Here is an 18,456-nt window from a genome sequence, read left to right on the forward strand (position 1 = left end):
AGGGAAGTGGGCGGAGATGTGTTGTGAGTCATTTCAGCTCCCTCTCCTTACAATCCTTTTAGGGGGAAGGGGTTGCTCTGTTTTCTGTTTTGTTTGATGACAGTCAATGTCATTGAATGCCTTGCAGAATGACCTTTTTTTTTTTTTTTTTAAGATTTTATTTATTTATTTGAGAGATGGAGAGGGAAAAGCAAACGCCCCACTGAAAAGAAGGGATGCATCCAAGGAGACATGGGTCAAAGCCATCTTCGTACGGGGGATACAGGTGGCTGAGTTTGGTGCTGGCCTCCCTTTCACCAGGACCTATCAGCTCATTGCCCAAAATTCAGGAAGACCGTCACTTCCTTTGAAATTAAGACCACTGGTCCTTTACTTAAGTGGTCGCGAGAGTTCTCAGCTCGTAGATGGCATGAGCTCCAAAGCCATCGTTCTCTGACAATTGTCTCTCTCTTAAAGTGTTAATCCGGCATCCCTAGAAGGGGGATACACTGTATTATTAGAGGAAAGAGGAGACTTGCATATTGGAATAAGAATTTGGAGGGGAGTTTGAAGGAAAGAGAGAATCTTGGATTTCCTTTGTCATTCAATAAAGCCTAAAGTACTGGGTCTTGGGGATGCCCACACCTTTATCTCAGCTCTTAGTCTGTCCCTTGTATCAGTCAGCTACAGCTGCCTAACAAACCATCTCAAAACAGAGTGGCTTAAGACAATAACTGTTTATTATTTTTTTTCTCACATATATTTGGTTCACGTGGACCATTCTGCTCATCTGGGCCAGGCTCGGCTGAGCTGGGTGGGGCTCGCTCCTGCATCTGCCTTCCTCCTGCAGGTTAGCTAGAGGCTGGCTGGTTTGGAATGACTTCGGTTGGGATGACTCAGTTCTTCTCTACATCCCTCTCACATCCATCCAGCAGGCTAGCCCAGGCATGTTCTGGTGGCAAAGGCAAAGGAGCAAGAGAGAGAGGAGCAACTCTCAGACATCTTGGGGCCTTGTCGTGGGACCCATATCTGTCGCTCTGGGGCATTCCGCTGGCCGGAGCAAGCTGCGGGTTCCAGGTCAGGGCATGAAGAGGTAGAGCTCACCTCTTGTGGGAGGAACCACAAAGTCCCGTAGCAAAGGGCTTGCACTGGCGAGGGGTGCATAAGGGTGGCCTGGGGGTAGGGGAGATGGAGATTTGCTTTTTCTGACTTGGTTTCTTTCCTCTGAGCTTGCTAAGGCCTGAGTCCCATTTGCCACAGACCCTTTGCCCAACACTCCTTGCTTTCCGGCTTCACTCTGTTCTCCAATTTGTCCTGTGAGTCCCTTGGGTATCCTCTGGGGACTTTGTCTCATTCCTCACTCCCCAAGCCCCCAACCACACCTCCACCCATCCCTGGATGCTGAAGGCCCCAGGACATACTTCAGGACTGGGCTTCCTCTGGTTTCCCAACCTTTTCTCATTTCCTTCCATCTCCCTCAAGAAGGTATTTCTCCTCCAGTGCTCAGGAGGGATTCGGCCTAGACTTCTGCTTTCTCAGCCCCCTCCCCAGTCAGTCACTGTTTTTCCTGGGCTGGGGGGTCAGTTCTCTGTTTCCATCCCCACATCTCCATCCTGGGCCAGACCGCCATCTTCTCTTGCCTAGACTGGCGACAACTGCACGTATGGGTGGTGGGGGGGTGTGGTCTGCTTGTTAATGCTGATTCTGCTGCTGACTAGTTGGGTGGCCTCTCTGTGCCTCAGTTTCCTCCTGCTGTAGACCGAATGTTTGTGTCTCCTCCCACCCAACCAAATCTATAGGGTAAAACCTCCCCACCTCCCCAGAATGATGGTATTTGCAGGCCGGGCCTTTGAGGGGGAAAGGTAGTAGGGTCATGAGGGTAGAGTTCTGCTGAATGAAGTTAATGACCCCATACAGGAGACCCACTTCCGCCACGGGAGGACATAGGAAGACGCAGACTGTCTATGAAGCAGGAAGTGGGTCCTCACTGGAGGCCGAGTCTGCCTGAGTCTTGATCTTGGACTTACCTGCCTCCAGAACTGTGAGGAAGAGACTCCAGCTGGTTGGAAGTCACCCAGTCTGGGGTGTTCTGCTAGAGCACCTGGAAAGAATGAACATGTCTCCTCTATAATGCGTAGATGATGGTAATACCTGCTTCTAGCCCGTTGTTTTTTGTGAGAAGCCAAAAAGGACGTCTGAAGATCTGGGGCACCTGGGATTGTTCCGAGTCCTGGTGATTGGCGGGGAAAGAATAAGGATGACAGGATGTGCCGGGGGCTGGCTCGCTCCAAGGTGCCGGGGCTCTGCTCTCACAGCGAGCCTATGGGTTGGTCCCATTCTTCTGATGAGACAACTGAGGTTCAGTCACTTGCCCAGGGCCACCGTCATTGAATCACTGGGTCACGGTTTGAACCAAGATCCATCTGGTTCCTCAATTTCTCTTTCTGGCTGTGAGCACCGCCTTCTCACTCTCCTCCTGCTTCCTCTTCTCTCCCTGCTCCAATCTCCTCCCCCCATGACAGTCAAAGAGGGGAAGCTGATCAAGGCTCCCCATTTCCTAAGACCCTTTGGAGATGTGACTGTGAACAGTGCAGGGTCTGGGGCGAGATCCTGGACCAGGCAGCACATTGCTGTAAGAGACATTACAGACATGAATGGAAAGATTTGAATTTGTGGATTAAACAGTGTGACAGGGTTCTATTTCCTGATTTCATTAATGGTCCTGGGGTTGCAGAAGAGAATCTCTTTGCTCTGTAGCTCCATGCCAAGGCGTTTTTGGGGATCGAGGGACACAGGGTGCACAGTCGCCTCAAATGTTCGGAAAGGCGTGACATAAAGCAAATGTGGCAAAATGTGATTAACTAATGAATCGAGGGAAGAATTTTTACCCTTCCTGCTAGTTTTCTATAGTTCGATCTTATTTCAGGTGAAAAATAAGACAACAGGGGGTGCCTGGGTGGCTCAGCCGGTTAAGTGCTGGACTCTTGATCTCAGCTCAGGCCTTGATCTCAGGGGCAAGAGTTCAAACTTCGAGCACAGTGCAGAGTCTATTTTAAAAAACAGAACAAAACAAAACAAAACCACACAGGGGGCGCCTGAGTGGCTCAGTCCGTTAAGTGTCTGCCTTCGGCTCAGGTTATAATCTCTGGTCCTGGGATTGAGCCCCGTGTCCGGCTCTGCACTCAGTGGAGGGTCGGCTTGTCCCTCTGCTCCTCTCCTCTGCTCATGCTCTCTCTGTCTCTCTCTCAGATAAATAACTAACATCTAAACGAAAAACCCATGAGTAAACCCATAAGAAAAACACATGAGTAATAAATAAAAATAAAAACGAGAACAAAAACATTCATTCCGCTCCTTGGTAGATACCCAAGAGAAGTGAAAACCTGTGTTGTCACAAAAACTTGGGCATAGATGTTCAAAGCAGCGTTATTCCCAATACCCCAATACCCCAAAAGTGGAAACAGCCCCAATGACTATTACCTGAACGTGGGAACCAGATGTGGTGTACTTAGCCATAAAAAGGAATGACCTACTGATCCTGGCTACATGGGTGAACTTGGAAAACACTATGCTAAGTAACAGAAGCCAGCCACACGAGGCCCCCTTTGTATGATTGATTCTACTTATGTGTAATGTCCATGACAGACAGATCCCTAGAGACAGAAAGCAGATTGGTGGTTGCCTAAGGTTGGTGGGGAAGGAAAATGGGGAGTGACTGCTGCTGGGTATAGCGTTTCTTGTTGGGTGATGGAATGTTCTGGAACTAGGTAGGGGGGATGGTTGCCCAGCCCCGGGAATGTACGGAAAACCACTGAATTGTACACTTAAATTGTGAATGTGAATTCACAAAAAAAGTGAATTGTACACTTAAAATGAGTGAGTTTTATGGTATGGGAATTGCATAGTGACTAAAAGTAATGATGCTGACAGCAAGCCTTTCAATGACTGTGTATCGTCTTTGGGATCAGACCGCAAATCCATGGTATACCTACACAGAGTCCTTTGGCCTCGCTCACCTAAGCTTCCAACACTCCAGCAGCCTGACCTGACTTCTAACCCTGCCAGTGCTGCCTCTGGACCTTTGTACCTGCTCTTCCCTTCCACCCTTGTTGGAAAAACTCTATCACCTTGGAGTTTTAGCTTACAACTGACTTCCTGCAGAAGATCACCCTTAATCCCTGGAGATCAGGTCCTGGGCTCCCAAAGTAGCATTTGAGATCATTTCCAGGTGACTTATTTTCATGAGTTTATTTTAATGCATGCCAGGGAGGCGGGGTCTTGGGGGGAAGGAAGGAACCAGTACAACACACGTGCGATTTCATGACTATTGGTGCTTAGGATGAGCCTAAGGTAGCCTCATGGGAACCCATTTGAGGAAGAAAAAAACCAAGCTGGTTGAAAGAACAAATTAAAAATATAAACAGTAAATGCGGTATTCTGCACAAATTGTGAAATAGTCCTTTGGGAATCCCAGAAGTTGAGAAGTCTCCTGGGTCCGGCTTAACTCTGCCTGACCTTCCACAGCAGCCACCAGGCTAATTAATAGCTATCACTTGGGGAATAGTTTGCTTTATGTCTGTTCCCCCCTTCCTGCCCCTCCCCTGCTGGGGTCTGGTAGGGCTGGGCGTGTCGCCAACACTGGTGTCCCCAGCATCGCCTGCACAGTGTGGGGCACAGAGCAGGGGCTCAGGGAACCTGTGCTGAAAGAACAGTGCTGAGCTGCCTCAGGGTGTGGAGCCCTTCTGCCAAGGGCACTAGGGAGCCCTAGCACCGTTTCCATCGGGAATGTCAAGTCTCATCTGTGCTTCAGGAACTCTGGGCTCTCTCTCCACTCTGGGCCCAGAAAATCAACACTCCTCCCTGCACTATGTTTTCCTATCAAACTCCTCTTTATCAATTCTCCTCTGCCAGGAAGACTTTCTGAACCCCAGGCTGGGGCTCCGGGCTCCCAGATCCCCCTTCGTCCCCCATGCCAGCCCTGACAACACTGGGGATGGGTCTGTATCCTCCATAGACCTGGGAGAGCTTTATGAGGTCTGCCCTGGGCTCTCTCTAATCCCTCCAGAGCAGGTGCACTGACTGGACCCCACTTCTCTTCCACTTCCTCCGATGTCCCCCTTCTTTCCCTCCACCTGGCCCCTCTCCAGCTATTTCTGGCTCCTCTCCTTGAATACACCGCCACGTGAATTACTTTTAAAGCCATCTGTGCTCAACACCACTGCTTTCCTTCTTAGCTGCATATTACAATTTTTAACCTTTTATTTTTTTTGAAGATTTTATTTGTTTATTTGACAGAGAGAGACCCAGCGACAGAGGGGACACCAGTAGGGGAGTGGGAGAGGGAGAAGCAGGCTTCCTGCTGAGCAGAGAGCTGGACGTGGGGTTCGATCCCCAGACTCCAAGATCATGACCTGAGCTGGAAGCAGAAGCTTAACCAATTGAGCCATCCAGGAGCCCAGTCTTATATTTTCATCGTGCATGCATCCACGTTATATCAGGTGCCAGCACTTGGTTCCTTTTTGGGGCCATATACTACTCTATTGCATGGGTTCACCACATTTTGTTTATTCATTTATCTACTGATGGATGCATGGGTTTTCCCCTTTTGGCTATTGTGAGTAGTGCCGCTATGAACAGTCTTGTCCAAATTATTGTTTGAACATGTGGTTTCAATTATTTGGGGGGTGTATAACTGGAAGTGGGTCTATGGTGATTCTATGTGCTGGTTACAGAGGGAAACACCAAACTCGTGGCTAGACCATTTTACCGACCAGCAGTGTATGGCAGTTCTGATTTTACCGCATCCTTGCTAACACTTGTTCTTGTCCCCTTTTCTCATCATGGCCATTCTACTGAGCGTGGAAGAGTGTCTTACTGTGGTTTTGATTTGCATCTCCCTGGTGACTGCTGACTTTGGGCACCTTTTGCAAACTACCCACAGCTCCCCTCCCCCGCCCCATTCCACCTCCCCTAAAAGCCATTTTCTCCACGTTTGCCAATCCAAAGGTTTATCTCAGCTCCCATACTTTTTTTCTTTTTAAAGATTTATTTATTGATTTGAGGGGGTGAGGGGCAGAGGGAAAGAATCTCCAAGCAGACTCCCCACTGAGCATGGAGCCCAATATGGGGTTCAATGCTGGGATCCCTGTCATCACGACCTGTCAGCCCCCATTCTTTCCTTTCTCCTAGCAACTTTGGACACCTTCCTCTCTCTCCAGCCATGTCCTGCCTGTTCTCCTTGCTCTTCTTTTTCTCTTTTCTGTAGGGAGATGTGGGGACATGGGCCAATTTATTTCACTTCTCTGTACTTTAGTTTCTCCATCCGTGAGAGTGGTAACACTTTTGACTTCTGGGTTGTTGCAAAGATTCAGTGAGCTGATGTGTATGAAAGGCTTAGAAGTGTGCCTGGCACATAATATGCAATAAATAAATGTTTAATGGGTAAAAGGGCCAAGGGCAAAACATTTTTTCTGTGAACGGTACTTTAAAAAATTTTGCCCTAGTGTAGAATTTTAGAAAGAACCGCCAGGAATTCTTTTATTAAAAACAAAACAGGAGCACCTGGGTGCATCATTAGGTTAAGCATCCGACTCTTGATTTTGGTTCAGGTCATGATTTCATGGACCTGGTGGGATCAGGCCCCCGTGATGGTGATGATGCTCTGTTCCTCTCCCCGCACCCACCTCATGCTCTCTCTCTAATAAATTAATGAACCTTTAAAAACAAAAACAAAAAAACTCTCTACCACAGAAGATAGTTGCAAAACAGTTCACCTCCATGAGGACATAACAGTTTTTAGGGGCAAGTGTAATAAGGCAGTTAAAAGTATGAGGTTTGGAGCAGGGTTCGAGTCCCCATGCAGCCTGATCTTGGCAATTTTGTAACCTCTCTGTGACTCAGTTTCCATGTGTGTAAACCAGGGATGATATTAGACTGTCCAATCTGCTAAGACTTGATTGGGCATTCACTGACTTTAAACACCAGGACTGGCCATAACTACATCTTGTAGATGGGCAAATTTTCACTCTAGGCTTGGGTGACTTTCACGGCAAACTAAATGTTTCACAAACCCCGGATCATTGAAATTTATGCAGAGGAAATCTTCGCAAGTGAGAACTGTAACAGTAGCTGCCGGAAGCTGTTCTCATCCTCTTCCCTAGATCTCCCAGAACACGGGAGTTTTCATGCAAGTCAAAACCAGGGACAGGGCTCCCCTCTGCCCATTCAGTTAGTGGATCCCTACAAGCTCAGAAGGGGTTTATCAGTGAGGCTGGCTACCCTTCTTAAGGGGGCCTCTCCTAGATTTTCTTATGCTTCTTTCCTAAAAGGGCTCGGTTAGGTTTGTTTCTCCTCATGGTCCCCCAAGCACAGCTAAGGCAGCCCCTTAGGATGTTAAATCCCCCGGGTGATTACTAAATTGCTTAAAACAACAAAGGCACTCTCTTCGTTGGGTCTGGCTATGCGGTAGTACAGGAATTATTGAAGACACTCATTCCCAGCCAGGCCCTCCCTAATCCCCAAGGCCATTGTTGGGGTACAGGGGGTGCAGGTCTGGGGCCCACAGCCTCTATAGCCAAGTCAAGAGTTTCCCCAGGGGCAGTAGGGGCAAGGTGGGAGGGTGCAAAGGGAGAGTTCTCAGAACTCAGTATTTTTGTTTACAGTGTATGTATTTCTTTGAATGGATGATACAAGGTTCGAACTTTTGTGCAAAAGTACAGAAAGATCCACCCTCCCCCACCCTGTCTTCCTCTCCAGGGACAAATGCTGTTACCAGTTTGTTTTCGCTTTCAAAGATACTCTGAGCCTTTGAGAAGCAAAAGCTTGTATTTCTTTTCACCCACTCCCCCACTTTTAAATCATTATACACTCTGCTCCCCTCTTTGGCTTTTTTTTTTTCTTGACCGGATATATAGCTTGTGCTGTGTCGATTCGGGTATGGCTTCCTCATTTTAGAGTTACTTCGTGTCCCATTATGGGTCAGGCCACAGTTTATTTAACGAGTCCCCCATCCATGGACAGTTAGGTTGTTTCTTGGTTCGTGTGTTGTTCTGTGTTTTTTTCCACCTCTCAGGCGTTTTTATAAAAACAAAAACCATGCTCCCCAACCCGATCCTTGATTAGCATTTGTCGAGAAATGAGCGTAAGCTCCAACTTGCCCACCGCCGCTACCCGCATCTGCCCAGGGTACCCCCACAGCGCGAACCCCACTGCAGCCGCGGCGCGTTCAGCGCGGGTCCTAGCTGTCAGGCGCGGGCCCCGGCCCTCCGAAGCCCCGCCCCGCGGCCGGCCCGCAGTCGGGCCGATTCAAATCCAGCCAATGGCAGCGTGTAAACAAACCCAGGCCCCGCCCCTCGATGAATAATTCCCCGAGCCGGCGCGAGGCCCAAAGAACCCTGTAGGGGTTGGGGGTGGAACAGAGAGGTGGCCCCGCCCCCAGGCTTGGGCCAATGGGCGATCAGACCCCGCCCCCCGCACTTGCCGCGCTGAGGACCCGAGTCCGGGTTGGGCTCGCAGCTGCCTGATTTCGTTCTCGCTCTCGGCGTCTTCCTTCCGAGCCGACTAGTAGGGCCAGGAGCTGGGGCAGCGCACTCCCCTTGTACGAGCCATATTTAAAGGGCGCGGTCAGAGGGCAGAGGTGGGAGTTAGTGCCCTCTGATTTCCCCTTCTTTCCTCACCTCGCGACTAAAACCCGGGTCCTTGGAGAGATCCTTGATGGAAACTTTCTCTTCTCAAACCCCACTGAAACGAAACCTGAAGGGACCGCAGGGTGTTTTAGAATCGGGCAAGCCTTCTTCTTTTGTTTCCTTTTGTTACTGAAGTGTTCCATACATACAGAAAAGTGCACGAATCGTTAAGTGTGCGCCTGAAACGAAAACCAAGAACACCAGCATCCTCCCAGATCAAGAAACAGAACTTGGGTTGGCGAAGTTTTCAACTTTGCAGAGGCCCGTGCGAGGGAGGGGCCGCAACGGGCCGCAACGGCCCGGGTTTTGACTTTCAGAGGGACAAACCCAAGAAAACCCACCCCTTCTCTGTAGGGAGATGGCGATCAGGCCAGACGTTGGTGAGGGTCCTGCAAGGTGGGAGCTGGAGTGCAGGGCTGGTAGGAGGGGCAGGCCTCAGTTAGAGGTAAAGGGGATTGTTGGCAGAGCTGAGGGTGGGGCGAGGAAGGACTAGCAGTGGGACTGGATGAGACAGAAAATGCTGTGATACTTGGGCAAGAGAGCGTTGAGGGGCGGGGAGAGCTGCCCTGGCTGGAGGATTGGGAACGCAAAGAAGGACTTGGAACCAGCGGGCTTGAAATGGAAAAAAACCCTGGGTTAGGGCGGCTTAGTCCTCCAATGTACTGGATCCTTCCATGGCCAATAGTGGGTTTCCTGCTGTTCCTTTTCAGCTGCTCGGTTATAATGAAAACAGTCCCATTAAGTGTTGAGATGAAGGGCAGAAATCCAAGTTTGTGTTGGGGCTGTGGCGTTTTAATAAGCTCAGGTCCAATGTCTAGGGCTTTGCTTGTTGTTGAGAGGGCCACAAGGGCCTAGAGAGGCCGTTTTCCTTACAGAAAACTTGTTTGGACCCCCTTATTCATTCAGCAAACGTTTATGAGGTGTCTGTCACCTGCCCAGCCTTATGTTAGGAAAGAGGAGATACAAGTCCCAACTTGGGAGGCAAGGACCCGGAGGTGGGGAGAGGGGAGAAGAGGGGTGGGGAGGGGCAGCAGAACACAGAGATGTAGCCTATTTGCTGGTTGAGGATAGGTCTGGTCCTCATCTTTCACATCTGTACACTGCTTTGTCCCTATGACCTTCGGGATCCTTGTCTCGTTTCAGCCTCTCTGTGATCCTCATACAAAGTTCGGACCCAGGGGACACGGAGCCGGGTTTGACTCCCAAGCTCTCTGACCTTGATCTGGTGTCTTACCCTCTCTGAATCTGTTTCTCCTTCACAAAAATAGAGGATAGAATTGAGATTTAAAAGAGAGCCAGCACCTGGCCCAGAGGGTTACTCCGCTCATCAGAGCATTGATCAGAGTGGGGAGTTAGCATTACCTGGTTAACCGAGTTAAGGGGGAGGTAACACATGTCTGTAACACACGGACCAATAAGACGGATTTGATGGAAGGACAGTTGCAGATGTGTGATGAAGTCAGTGGAGTGACACACTGACAGCCCCATCTCAGTGGCGGATAATTAGGTGTTCACCACTTTCCCACGTGTGAAAATTTTCATGATAAAATGCTGGGGAGGGGGGGGGTTCTCGGTGTCTGACTATACACTCCCATTGGACTGATGAGAAAGTGGAGGAGCTGGAAGAAAAGTGACTCACCCCAAGTTCATCTGATGACTCAGAGCCAGTTGGTGACGGAACAAACGCCAGGATGTCCTGGCTTGGCCCCCACAAGGAGCTGAACCTATCTGGGTCTCACCACCAACTTAGCCCTTAACCTAGAACTCCTGACTTGTGTGGGATTCTCAAAGGGATAATGGGTACCATCCCCAAAAGACAGCAGGTCACTTCTTGTTTGGGCCAATAATGACCCCTACACTGGCCTTGGACATTTGATCCCCCAGGGCTTGGCCAGTTGTGGCCAGGTTTGGGGTTGACTTTTTCTTGGCTTCCTTTACATCTAGCCAGGCCCATTCCAAGTGGCATAGCATCAAGACTGTCTTCCAAAGAGGTCACTGTGGAAGGGTGGGTATTCTCTCTTTGTTCCAAAGAATTTCTTGAGCATGAAAAACCAGGCAGTGTTCTTGGGGGGGGGGGGGGAGGTGTGCAGATAACAGTGTCCCCCTGCCGTGCAATGCAGGGGGTAAGTGAAGTTAGGTCTTTTTTTGCAGTCTACTAACTTTTAACCAGTCTTCAAGTGCTGAGCTCTCCTAGTGGGGGCTGGCAGCTTTGACAGACCCAAGTGCCACCCAGCTCAAATCAGGTCCTACTTCCTGGTTGTGTGACACTGGTCCGAAATACTTCCCCTCTCAAAGCCAATTTACTTCTCTACGCTGTAAACTGGGATTCAAGGTTTCTAGATGGCGGTGGCTAGAGGTCTCTTCCTAATGGGCACTACTGAGGTCTGAAAACATTGTGCTTGGCCCTGGAGCTCAATTGCAGCAAATAGAAGGGCAAGCTGCACAAGTCCAAGTGTATATGGCCCTTCTCCAAAGGGTCTCATACTTCCAGTACGATCCCAATAGAAGTTACGGATTATTTTTTAACTTATTATTATTATGGATTATTCACCACTGTCTCCTGTTTGGGGTAACCCAAAGCTGATTAAGTTTACTTTCTACATAATAATCACAAATGGTCACCACTGATCTGGCATTTCCTACCAGGTGCAGATCTCCACAAGGGCGTATCTGGTCCTAACGACCTTGTGACCTTGTGAAGTGAGGCCTATGATTGAGATGAGGTAATGGAGGTACAGAGACGTTAAGTCACTCGCCCAAGGTCACAAAGCAAGGACGCGGCAAACGCAGAACGGGAACCGCGGGCTTCACCGGTTGGAGTCAGGGCCCGTGATATCTTAAAAAATATGAAGGGTACCACCAAGATAGTAGGATAAATACTAAAACTTAAAACACAGTTCTCCATCATTAATTCATTCAACACACATTTATTAAGCAGCTTCTGTGTGCACGGAGCTTTTTAGGGCACTGAGGAGACCGAAGGTAATAAAAAACCTATAGAGAGGCCTCCCAGGCCTGTGCACCCCTTAAGGGCAGGCCGGTCCGGGCCATTTGGGTCCCCGCTGGGCCCCCAGCACCGCACAGGACACACAGTAGGGGCCCACCGAGCGTTCCCTGAACGAACGCGGGAATCTAAGTGTCCCGCCCGCAGGGCGTTCTCGGGCTGGTGGGGCGGAAACGGACCCAAAACCACCGAGACGTCCTGGGGCTTCTGGGAATCCCATCAGCGCCGGCCGCGAGGCCTCTAGGAAGCTCTGAAGTTGGACCCCGCGTTCCCAGCGCCCCCCACCCCAGGGCCGTCGCAGGTCAGCAAAGACCGATTGAGGTGAGTGATCAAGCCATTGGGGGCCGGTCACCCCAAACACCCCCCTTGCCCGCCGCCTTCCACCCTCTTCGCTCCGGTTCCCGGCTCCTTCGCGGTTCCAACGGCGAGGCGCCCCCTCTTTATCCTCTACTCCCGCTACCTTTTCGAACCTTCGGCACCCGCCCTGGGCGCGTCCTCCCGCCCGGCGACTGTCCCCCGCGTCCAGCGCGCGCCCCGGGCGTACGGCACCCCTTTCCCCAGCGGGCTGGACGCCCGGGGTCTGGGAGCGCGAATCCCTTCAGCCATTTTCCCCAACCCGGAACGCCGTGCGCTGCAGTCCGTCGACTCTACCAGAGCCTGGGAAGGCGCGACCCCAAACCCCCGAGACTGGGGCTGGGGAGGGGGCGGTGCTGGCGCGCAAGGCACCCCCCCGGGGCGTCCTCGGCCTCCCATTCGCTGCCGGGCCCGCCGCTCCGCGTCCGGAGCCGGGGCTGGTGTGCGGAGCGCGGGGCGGGGCCTCCCCCAAGCCCGTCCCCCGGCGAGGGCGGAGGGAGGAGGAGGAGGAGGAGGAAGGGGGGGCGGACACAAAACCTGCAAGGTTTTTTTTTTTTTCTTTTGCATTTAATTAATTTTTTTTTTTTTTTCCCAAACCCGAGGGGTCCTCCCCGGAGCGCGCGCGGGTCCGGGGCGCCCGGGCCGCGGCGCGGGGCGGCGGCAGGGCCCTGGCGGAGGCTGCCGGGCGGCCGCCATGCGATCAGGCAGTGCGCTGACCGGCCCGGCCGGTCGGCCCCTTCTGGGTCCTCCCTTTGCAGCCCGTGCGGGGCCGTCTCGGAGACCCCGCGCCGACGGCTGCTCAAACATCAGGGTGAGTTTCTCACAATGTAGCAATTTCTCTTTAAATCTCTTAACTCTCTCTACCTGCGAGTCGGGGCTGTGACAGGGCGCAAAAGCGAGGGGGGAGTGGGGGTTGGCGGCGAGGGTGTGTGTGGGGGGAGCCGGAGCCGGGGCCGAACCCACCCCCCCGACACTCACACACTCAGCCCCCCAACCGGGGCGCAGCGCCCGCTGCCTCTTTTTCTGCTCGGCGCCCACCACCCCCGGCAGCCCCCCCACCCCCCGCGTCTCTCCCACCATCACCGCCGCCCCGATCCTGCGGGGACCCCCCCACCCCGGGCTCCCCTGCCCAAACCCGGCGCCCGGTGCCTCCCCGGCCCTCCCGCCGGCTGCCGGGGATACAATGGAGCGGCGGAAAAACGAGACCTAACGTTCCACGGGGGGAGGGGCGGGGAGACCCCCCTCTCCCGGCCCGGGGGCCCCCTCCCCTTACCCTGCTCCCCGCCTTTCGGAGAAGAAGAGGGCAATGGGGCAGCGGTTGGTGCTATCCCGGCCGGAGGTGGCGAGCCTTCATCTCCCCCTCTCGCCGTCCTCTGCGCCCCCTCCCCAAATCCCTGCCGGGGGTGCCGCGAAGAAACGGGGCCTCGGGCAGGCTGGGGAGAGATGGATGCGGAAGGAGGCCGTTGGGTCTCCCCCTCCCCACCGCCCCTAAACAATGAAAGGAGTTGACTTGGTCCCCCAACCCCCAGCGAGGAAGGGAGTTGACCCCCTCCCCCGCTAGCTGGCTGGTCCCGGAGGGGGCCGTTACGGGAAGGGGGAGGGGAGGGAGGGGAGCCTTACCCCTGTCACCTCCCGAGATTTGGGGCGGCCCCCCATCTCCACCCCCTCGGCCTGGGAATGGGAGGCACCAGGCCCAGCCCGGGCACCGCGCTCGGGTGGTGACCTTTAGACAAAGGCAACCCTTTCCCTGGGGTGAGCCCGGACGAGCCGGGCCCGCGGCCTCCCCGGGCCCCTGCGGAGGGCGGCCAGGCCCGCGGGCACCCGGAGGGAGGGATGGAGGAGGAGGGAGGAGGGATGGAGCCATCTGGTTTTCCCATCCCTGGCTGCCCCTCGTCTGCTTCCCCGGCTCCTGTCACGGGCAGCCGCGGGGAGACAAGGGACCACGGGCTGCCCGGGCCTTAGTCAGCGGCCAGCAGAGAGCCGGGCGAGCAGCCGCGCCGGGTCTCCTGCTCCGGCTCTGGCTCCGGGCTTGGGGCTTGGGGCTCTGGGGCCAGCGGTTGATCGGAAGGTACGGTGGCTCCTTCCTCTCCGCGCCCCTTTGTTTTGCTTTGTGGTTCTGAGCAGCTGAACTTCCTGGGAGGTGGGGTCAGAGGCCGCCGTGTCAGCTCTCCCAGGGAGGCTGGGGTGACAGGTCCCAGCCCTCTGGTGTTCCCAGGCTGTGGGCTGCAGTCCGAGCCCAGCCTCAAGTCCGGACAATCAGCCCCTTTTGTCACACGGCCCTCGGATAGAATAATAACCCATCTGGGGATGGACCGAGTGTTTGCGTTTCCTTTGCATCTCCTTTCTGCCGGTGCCTTTGGCAGGGACATAGTTCGCTCGCTCTCTCTGTGCACTTTCACCCGGGGTGGGCATAAGGGGCTTGGACAACTCTGACCTGTGGGGTGGTGTGAGAACAGGGGGAGTTGGACAGTTCAGGAATGATCCCCTTCCCTTGTGCTGATATGTCTAGTGGGACTTACCTACTGTGCCCTCCCCTGTAGATCTCCCACTCCTAGAAGCCCGAAATAACATCTCTCTACCTCGGGGAGCCTTATGGATTGGCTTCTGCTACACACTGGCCACAGTCCCCAAAGGAAGTAGGAGCAGTGATTATTCCCATTTTGCAGACAGGCTAATGGAGGCTCAGAGAGGTTCAGTGACTTGCCCAGGGTCACACAGTGCCAATTTGCAACCATTTCCGGTTTCTCCAACTGAGCTCAAGACTGTTAAGTTCTCCTGTACCCCTTTTTGGGACTTTGTACTGTTGATTTCACTTGACTTTGGTCTCAAATGTAATAATAACCTGGAAGGAACTATTGTCTGTGTGTGTGTATGTGTCTGGTCACCCGGTGTCTCTCCTCTCACCTCCGCTCCTTGCTGGTTTTTGGGAAGGAGTAAAGATACCTGGCAGTCGGGCTGAGAGCAGAATCATTTCACACGTGGCTAGGAGCAGAGCGCTTACTGGCAAGAACTGAGACTTAGAGGTGTGTGGGTTGGGAAGGGGTGCCACAGGCCTGGCTGGGTGGGGGGCCGGGGGGGGCACCTGGGAGCTGGCCCCACCATCATCCTTCTCTTCCTCCACCTGCTGAGCTGGGACTTAGCCCCACCAGCAGGCAAGCCAAGCTGCTGTTGGGGACCTTCGTGGTCACTCTGTGCTGCCACCTTCCGTGGCGCCCTGGCAGAGAACCTTCTCTCCCATCCTCCCCACGGCTGGTGGCAGACCCCCTGTCCCACTGTGTAGCCTTAGGCGGGTCCCTTGGGTCCCTCATCCTCAGTTTCTTCATCTGCAGGTGATGATAATTACAGTTCCCTTAGATGACCTTGAGGTGGGTGAGGGAATTATCCAAATGTGTTATTTTTGTCATTCAGCAGACAGGCTAGGTGTGCCTGTAGGGGATGGGAAGGGATGTTGGGACACTAGCAAAAGGCCTGAAGGAGGTCTCTGTGGCCCTGGGCGGGGGGGAGGGGGGAGGAGGAGCGGTGAGGGCCATCTGAAAATCAGTGACATTCCCCCTGCCAGCTCTCTGAACGGGACCCTTCCCCTTCAGGACAGACTGATGCTGAATAAACTTGGGGGGGGGGAAGGTTGCTGAGGGAGCGGTGCTGGGGAGGCCCCTCAGCTGGGGAGGCCCCTCAGCTGGGGAGGCCACTCCCCGCCCAGTGAAGAGGGTAACGTGGATGATCTCGCCATTTTACAGATAAGAAAACTGAGCCCGGGGAAAGCCCGTTCCTTGGCTGGGAGGGGACCCCAACCCAGACTGCAGAGACTGGAAGAGAGTTGGAGAGGGGTTCCCCATGTGTCAGCAGAGCTTGGGGAGACTATGCTTGGAGAGAGCCCTGGTCCCTTATCTGGCAGTCCCGTCCTTGATGTGTAAATATCTTCCTTCCTGAGGCATAATAATTCCTTTGGGGCAGGAGGAGAGGGGCTGTGGGAAACATCCAGGTCGGTCCCTCAAGCCTGAGTGTTTCCTGAAAATAGGAACTGATTTTTTTTTTTTTTTGTGCGGAGGAGCATGAGTAAGGCCCTAGAGGGACAGGCCTGGGCTCCGCCCCCCCACTTCCTTCCCAGAGGCCTCTGGGGCCTTCCCCAGCCTTCCCTCAGGATCTGGGGTCTTCCCCTCCCACCCCCAAGAGCTGTGGAGGGGGTCAGCGGCAAGCACTGACGCCTGGTAGGAAGGTTCTGGGGTGGGGGTGGGGTTCTCCAGGTTCTGGGGGGCTGCCTTTTAGCCCTAGGCCCAGCCACCAGTGGAGTTCCCGCCAGGACTCCCAGCTCTCCCCTGTGGCTGTCTTGACTCTTGGTCTCAAGAATGCAGAGGGCTGCTGGTGGTGGTGGTGGTGGGGGGGGGGAGTTAATTGGAAACAGGAAGACATGGCATTCCTTTCCAGCGGGCCTGGGCTTGGAAAGCAATGAGGGGCTGCCTTTTTCCCTGCCCCGCCCGGCCGGGAGAGGGGTAGGGGGCATAGTTATTATCTTGCTCTGGTCTCTTTTGGGTCCTTCCCCTGGCAGGCACCTGCTCCATGAAAACAACTGACCTGAGCTACGTCCGGGAGGGAAACAGCTCCCCCCACCATCCAGAATGAATTGCTCCCTACTAATTCCCTCTTTATATCTGAGTTTTGTCCCCCCTGTTGGAAGACGGAGTTGGCTCCCCAGAGTAGGACGCTTCACCCAGAGACCCATGGGAGATGTTTGGCTGAATTGTCCCCAAGGATTCCCTCCTTGCTCGTTCCTTCCGAATCCTCCCCTGCCTCGCGTACCAGGCATTATGGTTTTGTTCCCATCGGCTGAAGCCTTTGTGTCTCGGTGACACGCAAGAGTCCCCCAGTGGAGAGAGTTTTCTCAGACATTTCTTGTTTGGTGACAATTAGTGTTGTGTCCAAGTTTGTGGCTTCGTGGTGGCTTGGGATCTGTTGGCATGAGAGATGGGGGAGAATGCTTTTGTTCTTTAATGGTTTCCAGTTAAGCTTCCTGAGAGCCTACTATGTGTCAGGGACCCCATCCAGGAGGAGGCTGGAGGCAAGTGTTGTCTCCAGGGCTGGGTTCACGGCTATGGGATTTGAGTAATTCTGTCTGGGTGGTCTGCAAAGACTCCAGGGAGGAAGCAGCTTCATTCTGTCTCTCCTTCCCACCGCCCCTCAAGTGGCACAGGAGAGAAATTCAAAATACATAGTAAGTCTTTCCCTTCTCCCTCCCCACCCCGAGGCAGCTCCCCAGTCCTGATGTTCCGTGCACACATATTTATAATCGTGTGTATGTCTTCGAGAATATTCCTTGGAGTGCCTGGGTGGCTCAGTTGGTTGGGTGTCTGCCTTCCGCTCAGGTCACAATCCCAGGGTCCTGGGATCGAGTTCCGCATTGGGCTCCCTGATCAGCGGGGAGCCTGCTTCTCCCTCTCCCTCTGCCCCTCTCTCCGCTCATGCTCTCTCTTTCTCTTAAACAAATAAATAAAATCTTGGAAAAAAAAAAAAAGATATCTTTCAAATGCTTTCCCCATTGCCCTGTAAGTTGGTTTTTCTCACTTTATCTCCCTGGCTGCACAGCAGAGGGAGGATTTCGTCCATCTTTTTCTTGGCTGCGTGGTATTCTGTGGTGTGGGTGGACCTTCGTGTCCTTAACACGGATGCGGAAGCGTTTCCCGGCGCACGGGGATGGAAGCACACGTCCCTGTGTCTTCGTGGGAATTGGGTATTCCCGTGCGATGTACTCCTGGAGGTGGGGGTCCCTGGATTAAGAGTCTGCAGTTTGTCATTTAGTTTTTCCTTGGAGGTAACCTTTGCAGCTGTGCTTGGACAAAGTCATTCCTCTCCTCCTCGGGTGTCCTGGCCTCTTGTGACCTCTTGGTATCTTCCTTTCTGCCCGTGGCCTGCGTTGTGCGCTTGCCACTTGGTATGGAGGTCAAGGGCATGAACTCCGGAAGCCAGCCGTCTGTGGGTTCGAATCCTCGCTCCTACCTCTTGCTGGTCAAATGGTTGCAGGCGAGGAGCTTGCTGGTTCTGGGCCTCTGTGTTCCCCTCTACCAAATGGGTTCATCTCAGTGCCAACTTTCGGAAGGTCCTGAGGGTTACACACACAACATGCATAGAGTGCATAGGTAGCCTTATCGGTCCTCGGTGGTGTTAAACTGTCCTTGTTCAGCAGTTCTTTCTCCTGGGGTGGGGGCCTGCCAGATTCTTGGCTGTGAACCCTAACTGGCAGGCAGGGGAGGGAAGGCTTGCTTTTCCACTTAATTATAGCAAATGATCCCTCTTCTGAGTCTCGGTTGCTATCTCTGTAAAATGGGCCCACGATGGCTCCCTTGTAGGGTTGCCGTGAGGGCTGAATGGGGGCCGTGCTCCCCCAAGCTGGACAGGCATAGGCTCCAGAAACCAGCAACCGACATTGCCTTTATATTCACT

The 18,456-nt window shown here is 53.5% G+C and overlaps 1 protein-coding gene across 3 annotated transcripts in view; it reads left to right on the forward strand.

Moving 5' to 3' along the window:
* Window positions 1-11,588: 11,588 nt before the first annotated feature.
* BICRA (BRD4 interacting chromatin remodeling complex associated protein) overlaps window positions 11,589-18,456 on the forward strand; it is a 76,153-nt gene continuing 69,285 nt past the window's right edge. For 2 of the 3 annotated variants that reach the window (XM_032323467.1, XM_032323470.1), the window contains exons 1-2: window positions 11,589-11,988; window positions 12,624-12,832. The gene's annotated coding sequence lies outside the window, so the exon portion shown is untranslated. The remainder of the gene's footprint in view (window positions 11,989-12,623; window positions 12,833-18,456) is intronic. The other variant, XM_032323468.1, reaches the window with a different exon arrangement.

This window comes from Mustela erminea, chromosome 19 (assembly GCF_009829155.1).
Source record: "Mustela erminea isolate mMusErm1 chromosome 19, mMusErm1.Pri, whole genome shotgun sequence".
NCBI classification, from domain to species: Eukaryota; Metazoa; Chordata; class Mammalia; order Carnivora; family Mustelidae; genus Mustela; species Mustela erminea.